The following is a 21,016-nucleotide window of genomic DNA, read 5'->3' on the forward strand; positions in this document are numbered from 1 at the left end:
TTCTCTAGGCTCTAAGAGGATTAAAAATAGTGGGTAATTCTCAATATCAATGTTGATGTATTAAAATTATGAAATTCATTTTTGATAGTTTTTATGAAAATATTATTTTAATATTTATCACCCTATAAATATTCCCACAAAATACATTCTATTTTTCTGGACTATGCTGGACTATTGCAATATTTTGTTATTTTTATTTTTGTAGAGTTAACCGGAGAGAGAGGAAGTGTTAGCTTACTCAGGCATGGATGTACTATGTGCGTCATTGATGTATGTTGAGTGTACCAAGGATGGATTCCCATGTATTAAGTATGGATATGACTGGACCGTCGAAATAGGGATGTGATTAGGAGACATAGGACACAACGTGCTGATTGGGATTATTGTTAGAATTGCAAGCTGATTATAAGTTATCTCATGATTTAATATGTAAGTTGGCATTTTCAAACTAATCAAGAAGTGTTTCCCAATTCCGATACCCGAGCTATTTACTTACAAGTGCGGGTTTTATAAGTCACTAATGCTGTCAACGTGAGGGGATGGCCCTCACTCAGAGTTTCCCCAGATGTGCTTTTTTCCTCAAATATGAGTTTTTGCCACTGGGTTTCTTTTTTTTACCTGGCCCGAGTTCACCGGGTGGACTGGTAATCCAAGACCCTGGTCCAAAGAGGGGGGACAGATATTATTCCCATTTTGACTATATGCGTTTATGTTGTGAATAATAATGATAATAATATTCCTGTTGTTGGGAATAATACACTTTGCCTGTACTGACCCAAGGCTCAACCTACAGATAACATGATGTTCAGTCTGTTTAAAATTGGTTAACATAAAAAATGAGACAAGGTGGGCACACTCGACTAAACGTTGAATTAGCCCCAGGAAAAGGCTAATGTAATATATGTAGGGTGCTCACCCACATAGGGCTCTATCCCCTAAAGAACCCAAAAAATATAACAATGTGAATAGAGTAAGGAGCACACCAAAAATCTTTATATATATGAAATGAACAAACTTTATTTACATGGGTATGTACTCTGGGTCTGTCTCTTTAAATAGTATCCACAGAAATACAAAGTCATGCTATAAAAAAGCATTTACCAAAACAACATATGTATACAAACACGCAATGCGTGGTATATAAATGACAGAAATATCATACAAACAGACCAATATAGTATAAAGTATAAACAAAACCCAAACATATAAAAAATGCAAAAAACCATACCAAGATCAGTGAGAAGCAGGGACAGAGTCAATAAAAAAAAACCCAACGTTTCGGCTGAAAAGCCTTTGTCAAGGGAGCATGTTGAGAAACTAAGTTCTCCCCTTATATACCCACAGGAAACACCAAGATTAAAAACACCTGAAAGTAATGGGTGGCCACCCATGGTGATTGAGATCCTCACAACCATCAAACACCTGTTTATGGTTGCCAAGGATACAAGCTTTGGTAATCTATACACATCAATCATACATAACTAACATCAGAATGGATTATAAATAATGATATAAATCAATTTAGAAAAAACAATATGTGTATGCATAAAGAACTAATATCCTAGACATGCAGTGTATGACAGAACTTTATCAGATCATAAGTAATAATGTTAGGAATAAGTCCCATTTAGAATACCAGCATCTTACATTAGCCATACCAGAGAGGTCTTAGCATAGATAAATAATAAAGCATGTACTACATACACATAAGAAAAATTGCACTGATCAATTTCCAGCCGATCAGAGTGTACTCTCAGTCCGTCCTGAGCGAAACCGAGGCGTGAGCAACAGCATGCGTTTCAAAAAGCCGAACCCAGAAGTAGATCGAGTGAAATGGAACGCGTGCGTTCCAATATATGCACGCGTTCCAACAAGAAAAGCCGGTCTCTATCTAGCGCATGCGTAGAGCAAATTACAGCCCAGAAGGGGCTATATCACATAGGAATAATGAGAGAAAACAAACAAAGCTGCAAGGAGCTGGAACGGTCCCAGAAGACTATAAGAGCTGCTATATGAAGCAGAAAAATAATAATAAGTAGAGGAATAAATAAATAAATAAAAATAAAATAAATGAAATAATAGATACAGACTAAAGCAACAGAAACAAGATATATCACAAAGTACTGAAAGTCAGTGCTTAAAGAAACTATTAGCCAGTGGCTGATATGGTAACGATCTGATTGTCATAGTATTAATAAGGTCATCTAATAATATATCCAGAGATCCCAAGTAAGCATAATAGGTGTCAATATCCATATAATAGTGGATGTCTAAAATTATTGAAGAAACAAGGATGCATGCATATATAGTCAATGCATCTCAAGTCATATGGAGAAATCACAACTATGTAATCACATCGAATAAGAGGCAGTAGATGTAAGATATTACAGCATATTCACCACATGTATTTAAAGACAAAAATCAATACACATACAGATCCTGGGAACAGGCACAATAGGAAATATATATAAATGTATGCTGATAATGTCGAAAGAATTCTTCAAGCGAGAAGTAGGCCAAAGTAGTCAAAGTCCATAGATCTTCATACGAGGTATCCAATAAATAGGGGCCACCCAGACATGAAAAACCCAGAACAAGATTGAACTGGAGACAGAAATAAAATAAAATCATTAGTAATGAATCATAAATCTGGCAAGTCACAGGCAGAAGCAATAGACTAAAGAAAGTAATACCAAACATCCCATTGTGATCCAAAGAGAAAAATCGCACCAAATGCAATCCAAGTTGCATACCACATTCTGAAGTAACAAGTAACTGTTTTACCTAAATGGATTGAAATCACAATCTTCGTTTAGCCTGTAAGGGAATAGTGTGTTCAAGCGATAGATCCAACGTAATTCTGCACGTTTAAGTGAGTCTGCAAGGGAATAGCCAGACAAAGGTGTCTTGATGCGTTCAATGGCCTGGAACCGTAATTGTGCTACAGAGTGGCCTAAATCGATAACATGTTTAGCAAGTGATATGTGTTGTTTCCTGGTACGGATGGTGCTTTTATGCTCACCAATCCGCACAGTTAGGGGTCTTGAGGTTTGCCCCACATAGCCAAGACCACAAGGGCATTTGATGTAGTAAACTACACGGTCAGTTTGACAATTGAAGAAATCATTGATGGCAAACCCTTTACCTGTTCTAGGGTGTGTGAACTCTGGGCCAGTGGTAACATTGTTGCAATTAGCACAATGCCCACATCGGTGCATTCCCAAGATGGTTTAGAAACCATCTTGGTTCTAGATGATGAAAGCAAGTTTTTGATGTTTCTAGATCTCTTATAGGCCATCAATGGTCTCTCTCTAAAAAGGCCAGCAACCGCTGGATCACTCTGTAAAACATGCCAATGTTTATTAATAACATGTTTAACATGTCTTGACTTAGTAGAATAGGTAGTGACACACGGAATGCGATTAGACCTTTTTCTCTTGCTCTTACCCTGAGTTCTCAACAACGAGGCCCTATCCCTGTCTTTCACTTTGACCAATGCTTCTTGTAAGGAGGTTTCCTCATAACCACGTGAACGAAAGTCTTCCAACATTCTCCTTGCCTGGGTATCAAAATCAGCATCTTGTGAAACAATCCGTCGCACGCGTAGTAGTTGACTAAAAGGAAGACTTCGGATCATACTGGTAGGATGAAACAAGTTTGCCTGTAGAAATGCAACTTTATCAGTAGGCTTACGAAATAAATCAAAGCATAAACCATCATTGATATTACTCACCCGAACATCCAAAAAATGTATAGTATTGGTGTCGTGTTCCATAGTGAATTTAATGCTTGGCACACATTGATCCAGATCCATTTTGAATGATAGAAGCTGTGCTTCTGAGCCATTCCACAGAAAGAAAACATCATCGATGTATCGAAACCACACCGATGCAAATTTAAACAAAGGATGTGTATAAACGAAATCCTCCTCAAATGTGGCCATGTACAGGTTGGCGTATGATGGAGCCATATTGGTTAACATGTCAGCTGTTTGAAATATTTAACTTACACCTTTTTTTATAACTTGTACAAAACAATTTACGTCATTTAACACACCCATGTACTCATCTTTTCCCCCCCTCCCATCTTGCTCTGAAGAAATATGTATAAATAACTGTTTGCCATTAAAATGAGTTAAGTTGGATATGGAACACGTCTCTGCTTTTCATTTTCAATTTCCAGAGCTCTGTAAGAGTTGACAAACATCCATTTAATCCGAGGGTCCCGGGCTGAATTTATCCCCAACAGAGGTCACTACACCCCTTAGATTTTCGCGATGCGGTCAACTTTTGGTCTCCTATACCAGACCTTACAAACCTGTTTCCACTACCACTCTGGCTAGATGGGTTTGTTGGCTTTTATCTCTGGTGAGGGTGGAGACTTGGTTCAGGGCGCACTCGGTTCGAGGGACGGCCGCTTCTCGGGCGTTCTCGGCGGGAGCTTCTCTATCCGATATTTTAATTTCGGCAGATTGGACGCGGTAAGACACTTCCCGCATATTTTATTTTCATCAGACTACACTCGCATCTTTCTCGTTATTACCACAGCTTTAAAAATGCAAAATATGAAGCCTCCTGTCATGTGATAAAATTGTAGATTATGCTAACGCAGTGTACCTATAATCTTAATTTTAATAATGACCGGAGGCGAGTATTTTCCCTCCCCCTTTTTCTATGGGACGTTTTGTTTCACTGTTTTCCAATTACTCAGTAAGGTATTTGGTTTAGTTCATCTAATCTTGTATGTTCATGGGATGTTTTATGTGGTAATAGTCGTCTATTATTAGTGCGTATATTTCATGATGTTAGAACTTTAGAAGATGCGTTAGTTTATAATTTATATTGATATATAGTGACACTGGAATTTATGTGGACATCAGTCTATTTCCGTCACCTTTCACTTGTTTCTGTTCTTTTCAGTGTGATCTTCACTGGTGGATTCCATGCCGGACAAGCCGGAATTTATCTCGTTATGGATCAATGTATCTCGTTATCTCGTTATGGATCAAGTTTGCGTTTTCCACGTTATCTAGGACTTTGGTTATGTTCCCTGACGTTATAATGGACTGTTTTTCGCTTCAAAGAAAGAGGAAGTCATGTGTCTGTCAGGGCTTTATATATGGATGTGATGCCGGTTACTGATTGGTTTAAAGTTTTTTGATTGACTTGTGCTGCTGGAGGCATAAAGTAAAGAAAGTTATGCAAAATACTCACCTTCTGTCATGTGATAAATATAAGATTATAGGTCCACTACGTTAGCATAATCTACAATTTATCTCACATTAAAGGGCCACTATAGTCACCAGTTTAATGTAGTGGTTCCAGTATCTATAGCCTGTCCCTGAGGCTTTTTAATGTAAACACACTGCCTTTTCAGAGAAAAGACTGTGTGCAGGCTGGCGTTGGCTCAAATGGGTGGGGCATTGTGATGTCACATGGTGGGCAGAACAGATAGGGGGGTCCTGCTCCTATTACTCCATATAACCCTCCCTATAACCCCTCCTATTACTCCATATAACCCTCCCTATAACTCCTCCTATTACTCCATATAACCCTCCCTATAACCCCTCCTATTACTCCATATAACCCTCCCTATAACCCCTCCTATTAGTCCATATAACCCTCACTATAACCCCTCCTATTACGCCATATAACCCTCCCTATAACCCCTCCTATTACTCCATATAACCCTCCCTATAACTCCTCCTATTACTCCATATAACCCTCCCTATAACCCCTCCTATTACTCCATATAACCCTCCCTATAACCCCTCCTATTAGTCCATATAACCCTCACTATAACCCCTCCTATTACGCCATATAACCCTCCCTATAACTCCTCCTATTACTCCATATAACCCTCCATATAACCTGTAACGGCCCGTTTCGCTCACGGAGGTTAAAAACAGTTTAGGCGATAATCCCCTTTGCCATAGACCGCAGCTACTGCAATCACCAACCTCCCGAACTCCAAACTGCACGTATTCACCAACTCTCGAACAGGAGACACACGAACCCTGGAAGCAACCCTCCCTATAACTCCTCCTATTACTCCATAAACCTCTCCCTATAATTCCTCCTATTACTCCATATAACCTCCCTGTAGCGGAGTGCAATATTATAATCCACGATCTCCGCTGGTATTACAGGTAAATCCACAGTCAGCGCTGAAAAGCAAGGCAATATCCCAACTCTGGGGCCCAGACAACCTGTCGAGGAAGGTTCTTGCGGGTCAAGTCAGTCAAGGGTTTGGTCAGGGCACTATAATTGGGCACAAATTTTCTATAGTACCCCGCAGTACCTAGAAACGCTAGCACTTGGGTCTTTGTCCTAGGGGTGGGCCATTTAGCTACGGCTTCAATTTTGGCTGATTCGGGTTTCTGTTGCCCGCTCCCCACCCGGTGGCCCAAGTACTGCACTTCTGCCATCCCTATATGACACTTGCTGGGTTTCAGCGTTAACCCTGCCTCTCCAATACGATCTAGAATGGCTCCTATGTGTTGCAGGTGCTCTGCCCAGGTCTGGCTAAATATGGCGATGTCGTCTAAGTAGGCACATGCATATTCCTGGAACCCGTCCAATAGCCAATCGACCATCCGCTGAAAGGTTGCCGGGGCGTTTTTCATCCCGAATGGCATGACCCGAAATTGATACAGGCCAAACGGGGTGACAAACGCCTACTTGGGGATGGCATCCTCGGCTAGTGGAATTTGCCATTATCCCTTACATAAATCTATGGTAGTGAGATACTGGCCCAGTACCATCTTATCCAGCAGCTCGTCTATCCGGGGCATCAGACACCGTTTTGTCATTAAGCCTCCGGTAGTCGACACAGAAACGTGTCGTGCCGTCCTTCTTTGGTACCAGCACTACCGGCGATGCCCAGAAGGTTATCAGAAGGTTCGATAACCCCTAGCTGCAACATCTCTTCAATCTCAGTCTTCATATGTGCCCTGACTGCTTCAGGGACACGATATGGAGTCTGCCGCATAGGTAGCTGTCCCGGGGTCTCAACTCGGTGATTGGCTAGTGGAGTGTATCCAGGCAAATTGGAGAAGGTAGCCCTTTTAGCTACAATCAGCTCTTGTACCTGAGCACGCTCCTGAGGGCTTAGCCGCTCTCCTAGCTGAACCCCCTTGGAGGTCTCTGTCTGTTCTTCCTGTTCTAATAGGGGCAGATTCTCCTGATCCACAGAGGCGGAGGCGCCTGTAGGGGCAGATTCTCCTGATCCTCAGAGGAGGATGCGCATATTGCTGCCACGTCCTCTATCCTCTCATGGTAGGGTTTGAGCATATTCACATGGAGCATGCGTCTCTTCCCTACCCCTGAGCAGGGGCCAATCACATAGGTGGTGTCACATCGTTTCTCTACCACCTGGTATGGGCCTTGCCAGATGGCCTGCAGCTTGTATGTGCGGACAGGTTTCAAAATTAGAACTTTCTGTCCCACTTGAAAGCTGCGGCCTCTGGCTCCCCTATCGTACAAGCGGCGCTGGTGTTGTTGGGCCGCCTGGAGGTTGGTGCGCACAGCCTGAGTTAGCGCCTCCAGGCGTTCCCTGAACTCCAGTACGTAAGATACAATAGGGGTTCCATCTGGGCTACTCTCTCCTTCCCAATGCTCTCTAATTAGGTCTAACGGCCCCAGGGCCGTCTTTAAAATTGATTTGGTCCTGGGCAAGAATTTGATGGGGCCCCCTGACCCCCACTCTCTGACATGCAATCACGCTCTCCACTTCCCAACGCAGTAGCGGAACCATTTTCCCATGCTTGCAGAGTTGTATTTAGCAGTGAGTTGTGTTTGTGTGTTTGAATGGAAGCATGTTTGTGTATGGAGTATGTTTGTGTAAATGTAGGGGTGTGTTTGTATGTGGTGTTGGTGTTTGAATGCAAGCATGCATCTATGTGTATTTTTTGTTTGCTTGTTTTTTTAAATGCTGGGGTGTGTTTATATATATTTTTGGTGTTTATGTATTATTGACATTTCAATGCAGGACTGTGTTTGTATGTAGTGTTGAAGGTTGAATGCAGGGGTGCACTTGTGTGTAGTGTTGGTGATTTGAATGATGAGATGTATGCACATGTACACATAGATTGACACACACACACACACACACACTGAAACACATGCAGATACACAGACATAAACACTGACACTCACACTAACACACATGCAGATACACACTGACACAGATACACACACTAACACACAACCTGACACACATAGATAGACATATATACAAACACTGACACATATGGATACTCAGACACACTGATGCATATACTGACACACATGCATACACAGATAAAACACTGACTATATACAGATGCACACACAGATATACACACGCAGGTACACACACTGACAACATACAAATACATACAATGATAACATACAGATACACACACTGACACACATACAGACACGCAGATACACAACCTGACACACATGCAGATACACACAGACCACATAGAGAAACATAGATATACTAAATACAGATACACCGATATACATACTGACAACAGAGATACACACTGACAGACATACTGATACACACACAGACACCCTGACAGACATATATACACAGACATACTGACACACATGTACAGTTTAAATTTTTACACACTGACAGACATACTGACACACTGACATACTGACAGACAAACTGACATGCACAGACAGACATACTGACACGCTTAGACAGACATACTGACACACAGACAGACATACTGACACAGACAGACATACTGACACAGACAGACATACTGACACAGACAGACATACTGACACACACAAAGGCCCTGACAGACATACTGACACACACAGAGACATACTGACACACAGACATAGTGACACACACACACAGACACCCTGACAGAAATACTGACACACACAGACATACTAAGACACACATACTGACACACACAGACACCCTGAAAGACATACTCACACACATACTAAGACACACACAGATATACTGACACACACAGACAGACATACTAAGACACACACACACACATAAATGGTGACACACACACACAGACACCCTGACAGACATACTCACACACATACACACATACTAAGACACACAGACATACTGACACACACAGACACACTGACAGACATACTGACACACACATACATAAATGGTGACACACACACACACACAGACACCCTGACAGACATACTCACACACATACACACATAGTAAGACACACACACACATGCAAAGTTTACATTTATAAAGCCAGCCTCCAGCCTACCTTATGGGTTCCCTGGGGTCCAGTGGCAGGCTGAGGTCGTTGGGAGTGTGAGGCTCCTGCACTGCAGCTCCCTCCTGACGGCCTCCTTCTCCTCCATCCTGCGCGGCTTCACTCTATCTGGGAGGAAGTGACTCACGGCAGTCACTTCCTCCCAGCCTGCTGCGGTAAAACAAGGGGGCCCAGTCGCGCTGTTAAAGGGCCACAGCGCACGACCGGCCCTCTTAGTGTGTGGGCTCCCGGTGCAGCCGCAGCACCAGCGGGCCCAGGGGACAAATAAAAAAAATGTGGGCGGACAGCGGGGCCCACGGGGTAGCTGCTTTGGGCCCCCCAGGAGTGAGTGGGCCCAGGGCAGCTGCCCCATTTGCCCCGCTTTAAAGACGCCCGTGAACGGCCCTCGCACTCTCCTCCCAAACAGCAATTCGAAAGGGGAAAACCCGGTCGACTCTTGGGGTACCTCTCTATATGCGAAGAGCAGATGGGGTAGAAACCGCTCCCAGTCTTTATGAGCCTCTCCAAACGTACGGAGCATCTGCTTCAGCGTACCATTAAACCTTTCGCATTGACCATTGGACTGGGGGTGATACGCGGAATTTACTATTGGCTTAATGCCACATATCTTCCACAGTTGTTGGGTGACCTCGGCGGTGAACTGGGTACCCCTATCTGATATGATTTCTTGGGGGAACCCCACCCTGGAAAATATTTTCATTAAGGCCTCTGCCACAGTTTCGGCATGAATATTGGGGAGGGCTATAGCCTCGGGGTACCGGGTGGAATAATCCACTATAGTTAAAATATATATTTTCCCAGAGGGACTGGGCTTAGGTAAGGGCCCCAATATGTCTACGGCCACCCTACTGAAGGGTTCCTCAATAATGGGAAAAGGGCATAACTTGGCTTTGTGGCGGTCACCTCGCTTGCCCACTCGCTGGCAAATGTCACAGGAGGTGCAGTACTGCCGCACATCCTGTCACGATTCGGGGAACCCAACACGCTAACACACACACACACACAGAAAAGGTGCAGTACCGGACCTTAGAGTGGCCGGGCTAAGCACACACAGAATAGTCAGGAGACAAGCCGAGTAAGGGGAACCAGAAGACAGAATAACGAGAAACAAGCCGAGGTCAAAGGGTAGGAGAAAGTCATAAAGTCAGATTAACAAGCCAGAGAGTACGTAACCAGAAACACAAGTTCAGTAGCAATGCTAGCAAGCAAAGACCACAACAGGGCAGGGAGGAACATGACATGTAAGTATTTAAACCATAAGGTTAATTCTGATTGGATAATTTCCAATCAGAATTAGCAATCACACGTGGGAGATATCTAAACCTCCCACTGTGATTGAGGCACTGTGCCTTTAACGCCGGGTCAGGTGATTGACCCCGGCGTGTAATATATTGGGCAGTCTCCCAGCGTGCAGCGTCATGCATGCTGCCGCTGGGGGACGTGGAGGAAGTCGCTGGCGGCATCCGAGGCTGGAAGGATGCCGCTCGCCGAGCCCACGAGGAGGAGGGGACCGCGGACAGCTGGAGGGTGGGTACTGCGAGCAGAGTGCAGCCTTCCCTCGCACATCCTTAGAGATCCCTGGCCAGAAAAAAGCGTAGGTCAACCTGTACCGGGTACGTGTCATCCCTAGATGCCCAGACAAGTGGATGTCGTGAGCAATCCTAAGCAGCTCTTGCCTATACTTCTGGGGAACTACTAACTGTTTAGTCATCACTGTGACCGACCCCCCACTTCTCTTTCAGCAATGCGATAAAGTAGCCCTTTCTCCCATGTGTACCGCTCCCCCTCTAACCCGGCCTGATCGGTGTGTACTCTGTCCCTGTATATCTGTAGTGTGGGGTCTAACTTCACCTCTGCCTCGAATTTAGTTGGGGTATCCCAGGTCATGGTCTCTTACCTGAGCCTCAGAGTGTGGTGGTGGAACCGTGGTGCGAGCCTGTTGCCGTGTGGTCACTGGATGGGCTTCCTGGTGTGGAGCCTGGGGTATAAAAGCAGAGGTCATCAGGCCCAAGTCATTCCCCAGCACAACATCCGCCGGTAAATTTTGCATGAGGCCCACTTCTACAGTCCCCTCTCCCACACCCCAATCCAAATGTACTTTGGTAGTGGGTAGTCGGTACTTCCTTCCCCTCCAGGGTCACTAGCTGGCGATGATGCTGCCTGTTCTTGGTGGCTCGAACTGACATCACCTCGTGTGGTACTCCTAGGGGTTCCTCTGCCTGAGCGTTCAATATTTCCTGCGTGGCTGGTGCTACTTGATAATGATGGGCAGCGGCCCTTGGTGCCAGATTCTGTCGGACTTGGTTCCACGCTTGTCGGCTCCGGTTCTGAGTGCACTCTCGGGAAATATGTCCCCACTGTTTGCATGTGTGACATTGGATGTTAGCCCAGCCATTATATCAGGAGGGAGGCGGTGGATTACCCTGCGTTGGTCTAGACAGTGGTGCTGTTGGGCCGGTAGGCGTGAAGGGTTGCACGGTGGGTCGAGGATAAGTCCTAGTTAGGGGCCCGTGATGTCTCCTGGCATCAAAATACTGGTCGGCTAGTCGGGCCGCTTCAGTTAGGGTGAGGGGTTTTTGATCCCTCACCCATTCTTGTGCCTCTGGGGAAAAGCCATTAAAAACAGCATTAGCGTTCTAACAGCATTAGCTGTCTCAGCTCCTCCATAGTGGTGGCGTGACTGGCTTGTATCCACCCTTGTGATGCTTGGTCCAGCTTGTGCGCCCACTCTGCATGGGAATCTTTCTCCGGTTAGCGTAAGCCTCTGAACTTGCGCCGGTATGCCTCCGGGGTAATGGCATACCTTTCTAGAATCGCTCTCTTTACTTTTGTATAATCCTTGCTGTCCTCTCGAGGTACAGCGCGGTAGGCTTCCGCTGCCCTACCCGACAGTTTGCCTGCCAGTAGTGGTACCCATACTGCCGGTTCCAAGTCATGCAAATCACACAGCCTCTCAAAATCTTGCTAATACCAGTCAATCTCATCCTTTTCTTCACAAAACACCTTAAATGCGTGATATGGGATTTTGGACTTTACCTGTTCGTAAATGGAGGCAGCAATGGATTCTGCCCTGGACGGTGTCTCCGGTGTGCGGTTTGCCATCAGATAATCACGCACATCTGACATCAGCACGGTCATTATCTCCATGGGTACTGGCTGTGGCAAAAACTCCATCCTGGTTCTCAGCTCTCTCAGGTATGGGGGCTCTTCCATGGCTGGTGGAGGTGTAGCGCTGCGGGCTCTGTCTCCCTCCATCAGTTCAGCGATCAGCACAGCTTTAGATTTATTGCTGGCTACTTTACCCCTGGCTTCCAGTAGCTCCTTTAATGTCTGCCGTTTCAATGCAGCATAATCAATCTCCATTCACCTCGTTGTTCAGTTCTTTGTTCTATACGAATTGCCCTTCACTTTCCTTGTTCGGTAGTTTCAATATACACGAACACCGCTTTTCGGCTGTAAGGTTGGATCCCGTCGCTTGCCACCAATTGTAGCGGAGGGCAATATTATAATCCACGATCTCCGCTGGTATTACAGGTAAATCCACAGTCAGCGCTGAAAAGCAAGGCAATATCCCAATCCTCCCAATAACCGGACGAAACACAGTCTGGGAGTCAACTGAGGTCTTTATGCACAGCTTCCAGTATTTATGCATTTCCCCATGCAAGGGGGTTTCCTTACTGACAAAGCAGGGGTAAGGGACTACATGGGGGACTTAACATTTGGAGCATTTCTCCCATCAGGTACCGCTGCACGAGAGGGATACTCCCACTGAAATATACTGTTAAGTGGATTATCCCTCCGTGCAGCAGAACCGAAATTTCACATTAAAATCTATAACTCCAACAATATTCACGTTATTTGTACGAACAGACGTTCGGTAGATAGCTGGGGTCTGAGTGCACATTTCGTGAGAATACCGCTCAGATCCAAGCTAAACCAACCGAACGCCGCAAGAAATACATTCACTTATTTAATTCGTTTCAAAAATACCGAACACCGATGGGGAACCACAATAGGAGAAGACCGGAGCTCCCGAATGGACTGCAAGTACAGCGGTGTTCGTGTCGTCGAGTAGCCGTTTTTAGTTCCACGCGCTCGACGACCAAACACCGCTGGGGAGACAAAGGATCCAAGATGGCCGACCGCCGCATGGTCGGTAGTCGAACGACGGCCACCTAGGAACCCACTTAATTACCGATTGCAACAATGTTGTAATCTGGTAATTGGTGCCACACGACCCTCAGTGTGTGGGCTTGGGTTCGGTACCTAATTCGTTTCACGAACAGCCGGTAGAGTTGCTGTTCGTGAAACGACCATGTAAATGCCAGCGGATTTCGGCTGCTAGCATACGAATACCATAGGAATACAGGCAAACATACATTTCAAGACAGAGAGCAAATTACATTCAAACACAATATGTCAGCAGTGTGTAGGACAACCTTTAGAGGCCCAGTTCTATAGTCCGAAGTGGCTAGGTTTGCCACACTCCCTATAACTTCCCCTATTACTCCATATAACCTCTCCCTATAACGCCTCCAATTACTCCATATAACCCTTCCTATAACTCCTCCTATTACTCCGTATAACCCTCCCTATAACTCCTCCTATTACTCCGTATAACCCTCCCTATAACTCCTTCTATTACTCCGTATAACCCTCCCTATAACTCCTCCTATTACTCCGTATAACCCTCCCTATAACTCCTCCTATTACTCTGTATAACCCTCACTATAACCCCTCCTATTACTCCATATACACTCTGTACTATGAGAAGGGAACCAGGTCCCTAATTTTTGAGTCAGATGAGAGCCTTCACTTTGTTTCTATGTGAAGATTTATGGTTTAGAATACAGAGTAGAGAAACTGTCCAGGAGAAAATTACAAATGGCAAACGTGGTACATTATTAATAGTGCAAAAAATTGGATATGGTAAAAAGCGCTAAAAATACATTCAGGGTAAATATAATAAAAAAATTGGAAAAATGATATATAGAATCCACCCTTACATGCCGTTTTGATAATACAATATTGTATAAAACAATCAATATGCTGCTGCACACTTAAGTGTTGTGGTTCCAGGCTCAAACACACTTATAGGAGAATAAAAAAGTGAAAGATAAGTGGAGCGCAGATGGCAGGAAAACCCGCCTATAGACCTTGAATTGAAAGTAAATCAAACATGTATACTTATATTTTGTAGATAAATCTCGATGACATGCAAGGAGAGAAAAAAATACAAAATAATCGTGCAATATGTCAGAAATGAATAGAAATAGACAAATTTTATAACAGTGCAGATGAAATGATTAAAAATGGTTAAATACTGCTTATGATATGGCAGTAGGTGAGATTTATGCGGGCAGAGAGGCTCCGCTACTCACAAGCTCTATAGGTCAGGGATCTGAGCGAATTCAGCAGGATCTGCAGAGATGATCTGTAGCTCGGGTGTCCTGCTGTGTTGCCCAATGTTGTAGGTCCGGAGGTAGCCCTGACTCTGTCTGTGCCTCGCAATAGTTGTCCCGATGAACCGTCAAAGGTTCAATCTGTTCACAGGGTTTGCAGGTGCCGCCCACCTTGATTACGTCAGTGCTTTCTTACGTAGACGCCTCTCGCCTTCCGGCTTCTTCAGAACGTAAGGAGTATAGTCTCTACTGGCAGTAGGGAAACATTTAAGGGCAATGATGGTTCCACCCTCAAATGTTCCTACTGATTGCAAATGCAAAGTCCAGCCTTTATTTAAAGATGAAGTTAACGAAAAATAAATATCTCTGTTTCATTTCAATACACAATTATACATTAACAATTAAAAACATCTAAAGCTAGACAAAGTTCAACTTAAAATTAGAACTCGAAACATATGATGATACATACTACAAACAGCATTAATAATATACATATGCAATTATATGGTAAGCTCTGTATTAGGTATGTACTTTTAACATATACAGAGGTAGGAATATTTGACACAATCCAAAGGCATGATTAATATTCTAAAAAAGAAGATAGATGTTAAAAACTGTAAAATGGGAAGCACTAATCAGTGTAATCTACACCAAGCAAGAGAAAACCGTTAAAGTGCAATCATGCATACATTTCCATGTTTAAATATGAAATAAGCTTCAATAGGAGCAGCGGAGATGTTATAAATACTTGATATAAATAATCATGGGTTATGTTATCCTCACAATATAAAATATAATTTATATATAATTACATCAAATATAAAATATAAAAAATATATATGAATTACAAAGAGAATTAAAAAAATGTATTATAAAAAGTGGCACAATTCGAAATCTTTTTTCATGCCATTTGGGATCAAGGTGTTGAATTCATATATCATTTTCATGATTTTGATTTAAGTCACCCACTCTCCAGTCATGATGTTTCTCCCTCGGCGCGGGCAACTCTCCTCTTCCTTTTCGCCGTCATCGCGCGTGCATTCAGCCAGTCCATAGGAAAGCATTCACAATGTTTTCCTATGGACTCTGGCGTCTTCTCACTGTGAAAATCACAGTGAGAAGCGCGGAAGCGCCTCTAGCGGCTGTCAATGAGACAGCCGCTAGAGGCTGGATTAACCCATAGGTAAACATAGCAGTTTCTCTGAAACTGCTATGTTAACAGCAAAACAGGTTAACCCTAGCTGGACCTGGCACCCAGACCACTTCATTAAGCTGAAGTGGTCTGGATGCCTATAGTGGTCCTTTAAAGCGTAATAGAGAGGGATCCCTGTTGTGATGATCTTGAAGTGAAGTAAAACCTGATGCTTTTCAAACTTTCTACTAATGTTATACACATGCTTATCTTTCCTTGTCCTCAGTAGCCTAGAGGTTCTTCCTATGTCATTTAAGCCACAGGTACAAGTGAGCATGTAGAGCACATTCTTAGTGTTGCATGTAATGCAGTCTCCAATTGTGTAGATCTTTTCGTTCACACTAAATTCTGCAATATGTTGTTTTCCTGAGTGGGTTAATTGGCAGGCCCTAAATCTGCTGCACCCAAAAAAAAAAACAGAAAAATGTGTTAAAAAATTATTATTGGCCTTTTGTGTGTCCTTTTCTTCTCTAATGATCCCATCTGTTAAAATCCTTTTCAAGTTAGGTAAACCCCTATGTACAATCTTCAGTTTGTCTGGTAGAATCTCCCTAAGTACTGGATCTTTCAACAATAAATGTCAATGTTTAGCTATGATTCCACGTACTTGTGCATTTTGATTCCCTGAGTATTGGCATATAAATGGGATTACCTCCTTGGTTGGTTCTTTTGTTTTATACTTTAGAAGATCCTCCCTTGCAATTTGGTCAATAGAGTTCAGAGTGCCTTCTAGAGTTGAATCACTATAGCCTCTGGTTTGGAAGCCCTAGTGATTCTTTTTCCCTGAGTGATAAATACTGCTTGTTCAGAGCAATTTCTTTTAATGCTGACATATTGACTCTTAGGCACATTGTCCAACCATGGACTGTAGTGACAGCTTGTCCGGTCAATGTAGCTGTTCACATCCACAGCTTTGAAGTAGGTTTTAGTCTTTATGCTGTTATTCTCAATGTAGATGGTAAGGTCCAAGTAATCTACCTGGGTTTTGCTATATTGAAAAGACAATGCCACCCCCAATCGTTTTGGTTGACATGTGCAATGAATTCCAAGAGAAGAGATTCACCTCCCCTCCATACGAGAAAAAGGTAATCTATATACCTCTTGAAGAGCACCAGGTTTTTCCCCCAGTGTCCGCCACCGTGCAAATGACTACTTTCCCAGAATGCCATGAACAGATTGGTGTAGCTGGGGGCAAACCTGGTGCCTATAGCTGTGCCACGTTTCTGGAGGTAGAAGTCATTCCTAAACCAGAAGTAGTTATTATTGAGGATCAACTCTATAGATTCTAAATCAAACTGGTTTTGTATTTCTGGGTAATCTGTCATTTTTAAAAAGAAGGCGGTGGCTTGTATATCCAGTTCATGTTGAATGATGGTATACAAAGATACCATCTGTTACAGCTGATACCAGCTGTGTGGCGGAACAGACCTCGCCACATGTTCTTGGAGGGGCTGCTTGCCCGCCTCCTACCTTCTGACTATGGCCCTGGGATATATGGCATTTGAAAACACTATTTGTGCCCTGTGACAAAACTGGAGATTGTGCACAAATATGACTATTGTCCATATTTTTTTATGATTCCCTTAGTTTGTTGCACTGTTCCCCATGTGTTTCATCTGTTGGTTCGGCTGGATAGACTACTAGACAACTGTGGATTTACTGGGTGGCCACCATTTCATGTATCAGAGGCACATGGTGAGAACAAGGGATGAAGCACATGGTGAGAACAATGAATGGTGGCCATTTTAACTCACAGACACGGACATCGTTCAGTAATTTTAAACTACAGAACAGGGGACACATTTAACAGTAATTATTTTTCATGTAGCCTGTATATGTTCTGCGGAATTAAACCGTATCTTCCAAACTACTGAACGGATCTGGGTGAATTTTGGATATGTGGTTCACCCAGATCCCCCGGTTCCGAGGATATATTAGGAGCATCCTTCAACGGAGGTACCCAGACAGGGTGCCAGGTGATCCGTTACAAGCTGTAACAAGTAAGTATCCTGTTTGCATTGTATACTGCTCAAAATCTGCAGCACATTGGTGGTGTATCTTAGGTAGGAAGGACATTTCTGCAACAAAGGCTGCAGGACATGGTCCACATACTCGGAAAGCCTACTCGATACAGAGTTAATGCCCAAAATGATGGGTCTTCCGGGAGGCTGGTTAATGTGTTTGTGGATCTTTGGCAAGAAGTAGAATGTGGGGATCCTTGCGTGTTCGATATTAAGGTAATGGTATTCTTTCTCGTTTAAAACACCCAAGGAAAATCCTCTATCTACTATTGCCAAAAAATTCTGCTGTATCTCCATTGTTGGGTTGGTATGTAATTTGGAGTATGTGGGGTCATCTCCTAAGAGATTCTGTAAAATAAAAGTCTCGGCTCATGATGACTATCCCACCACCCTTATCGGCCGGTCCTCTTTTAGATCTTTCAATGCTCTGCGTTCTTGTATATTTAAATTCAATTGATATTTGTTTAGAGTTTTTAATGATTCTACTTTATGGTTTACTATTTTTTTGAAAGGTAGTCATTTCATCAGAAATCTTCCATTTCGGGAAAAAGGAAGATTTATCTTTTAATTTAGTATGTGTTACGGTTACCCTCAGTCTAGCTGAGAGCTGGACCGCTTTGCTAGTCTGGATTCCTATTGTTGAAGAGAGGAGAAGCTGCTTTCCTTAGTATTCCATGCGAGTCCTGAAAACGTAGAATAATCCCACTAGCTATAGTACAGCTAGGATACCCTTCTGCCCACAAAACGAGTCAAGGCTGCGATTTGAAGGTCAAATAAGAACTGAGGACTGGGATGCCCAGCCTGCTTTTTATTGTAGTTACATGCAAAAAGAACACACCCAGGGGGAGGCATAAAATCACCAATCACACATATGGTACAACCCACACATCCTCTCCCCTCAGATAAACAGTTAACCCAATTATGCTGTACATATTTTTAGCCAAGTTCTGGATGCACCCCAAAAACAGGGGGTACACCTTTAAATCCGGCACCACTGGATAGCCCTTGTTCAGGGGAGCAACATATCCGAAAATCAGCCCATTCGGATGAATGGTTCGGGAGCTATGGGGATCCAAAGTTTTGACCGACCGCACAGACTTTCTGGGCGAAAATAGTTCCACAAGTTTTGGCCTTGCGGTCGGTCTCCGTTTGTACGTTAAAACTCCACGAAACCCTTGCCATCCACAGTCTGTCCGGGGTTCGCTATACTCCCCATGTGACGGGTAATCTTTCTACCGAACGGCGGGTCGTTCGGTAGGTCCAGCACGAAGTTACGTTATCCTGGAGGTCTCAGCGGTGTTCGCCTGTTTGCGTCTCCGCTTTTAGTTCCAGACGATTGCTGGCAAACACCGCTGTTCGCACGTAAGATGGCCGCGAACACGTGCAAAGTCCCGAAATGGCGGCCACCTATACTTTACACAAAGGAATCGTGCTGAACCATGCAAACGGCTGCAAATAGGGCTGGAAGGTAAAATAGTACTTAACTGCACACAGGGTAAAATAATGGTTTTGTAACAGTATGTATAATATCTGACTCTGATTCATTACTAGTGATGGGGTCTTCGGTTTTATGCATGATTACACTTGAACGGTTTTCTCTTGCTTGGTGTAGATTACACTGATTAATGCTTCCCATGTTACAGTTTTTTAACATCTATCTTTTTTAGAATATTAATCATGCCTTTGGAAAATGCCATTGTGTCAAATATTCCTACCTCTGTATATGTTAAAAGTGCATACTTAATACAGAGCTTACCATATAATTGCATTTGTATATTATTAATGATGTTTGTAGTATGTATCATTGTGACGAAGTGCCCTTCGCCACTTGGTCCTGGAGAGGCCTGCTTGCCAGCCTCTTGCCCTGTGATTATGGCCCTGGGGTGTATGGCCCTTTAAAAACAGTATATGGGCATATGAAGACTTTTTGTGACAATGTCACTTTAAAACTGTGTCCCCAGACTGTTAAACTACTTTGTGCATGTAATTTCCTATTTGGTTTGGTAAATGGGGCTTACCGAACCAAGTACTACACAGAAGTGGAAGTGTGCGGCTAATTTACCTCCCAGGCTGGCGGTTAACCACAGGTTCATTGCCGACCGCTGGGTAGTCTCCGTTCGTGCAGTCGAACACGTGGCAGCGGCCATCTTTGTTAGTCGAACGCAGTCAACGGTGTGTGCAGCGAGTCAATCCATGGAACTAAAATTGGCTACCCATTTGCATGAACACCACTGACTCTTACCTTCTCCTCCACTTCGATGCTTCGGCTGAAAACAAAGTCCCGTTCGACGATTTGAACGCACAGTATACTAAGCCATTTGCACGAACGATTCCCTGTTCGTGCATTCGAATAGGACTTAGTCATTTTTCTGAGTAAAATTGACCGACCGCACAGCCCAAATCTATGGAACTGTTTTGGGCAGGAAAGCATGCTTGCGGTCGGTCAAAAAGGACTTCCAGCTAACTTTTTAACCACTGGAGGGAATTGTCTGATTTTTGGGTATGTTTGTATTTGAAGTATGCTGATTAATAATATGTAATTTATGGAGATTGTATGTATATTTTGTGAGTTATGAATATTGTATAAAACTGTGTATTTTCAGGCAGAGGGGAGGATGATTGGCTGTGCCACAAAACCATGTGGGTGGTAACATTGTGTAAAAAGTTGCATATAAGTGCCAATAAATCCTCAGACTTCTGAGTTCCTGTTTTTACCCTCAACATAGAGCCTTGTCTCATGATTGGGGAAAAGGCTGCATTTACACTGGGGGATTGCTATACTCTACATACTCCCCTAGCTATAATCACTAAGCTCTTTTAAGAGCTTGTTCCAGCTTCGCTCTCTGCAGGGAGAGGTTAGGTCTGCAGTGCTAATGGTGTCTGGAGAAGTGCTTGGAGCCCTCGGGAAGCACCAGGAGCATCCATCAACGGAGGTACTCGGTTGGAGTACTGGAGCTCCGTTACAATCATCATATGTTTCGAGTTCTAATTTTAAGTTGAACTTTGTCTAGCTTTAGATGTTTTTAATTGTTAATGTATAATTGTGTATTGAAATGAAACAGAGACATTTATTTTTCGTTAACTTCACCTTTAAATAAAGGCTGGACTTTGCATTTGCAATCAGTAGGAACAT

This window comes from Pelobates fuscus, chromosome 5, assembly GCF_036172605.1.
Source record: "Pelobates fuscus isolate aPelFus1 chromosome 5, aPelFus1.pri, whole genome shotgun sequence".
Lineage (NCBI taxonomy): Eukaryota > Metazoa > Chordata > Amphibia > Anura > Pelobatidae > Pelobates > Pelobates fuscus.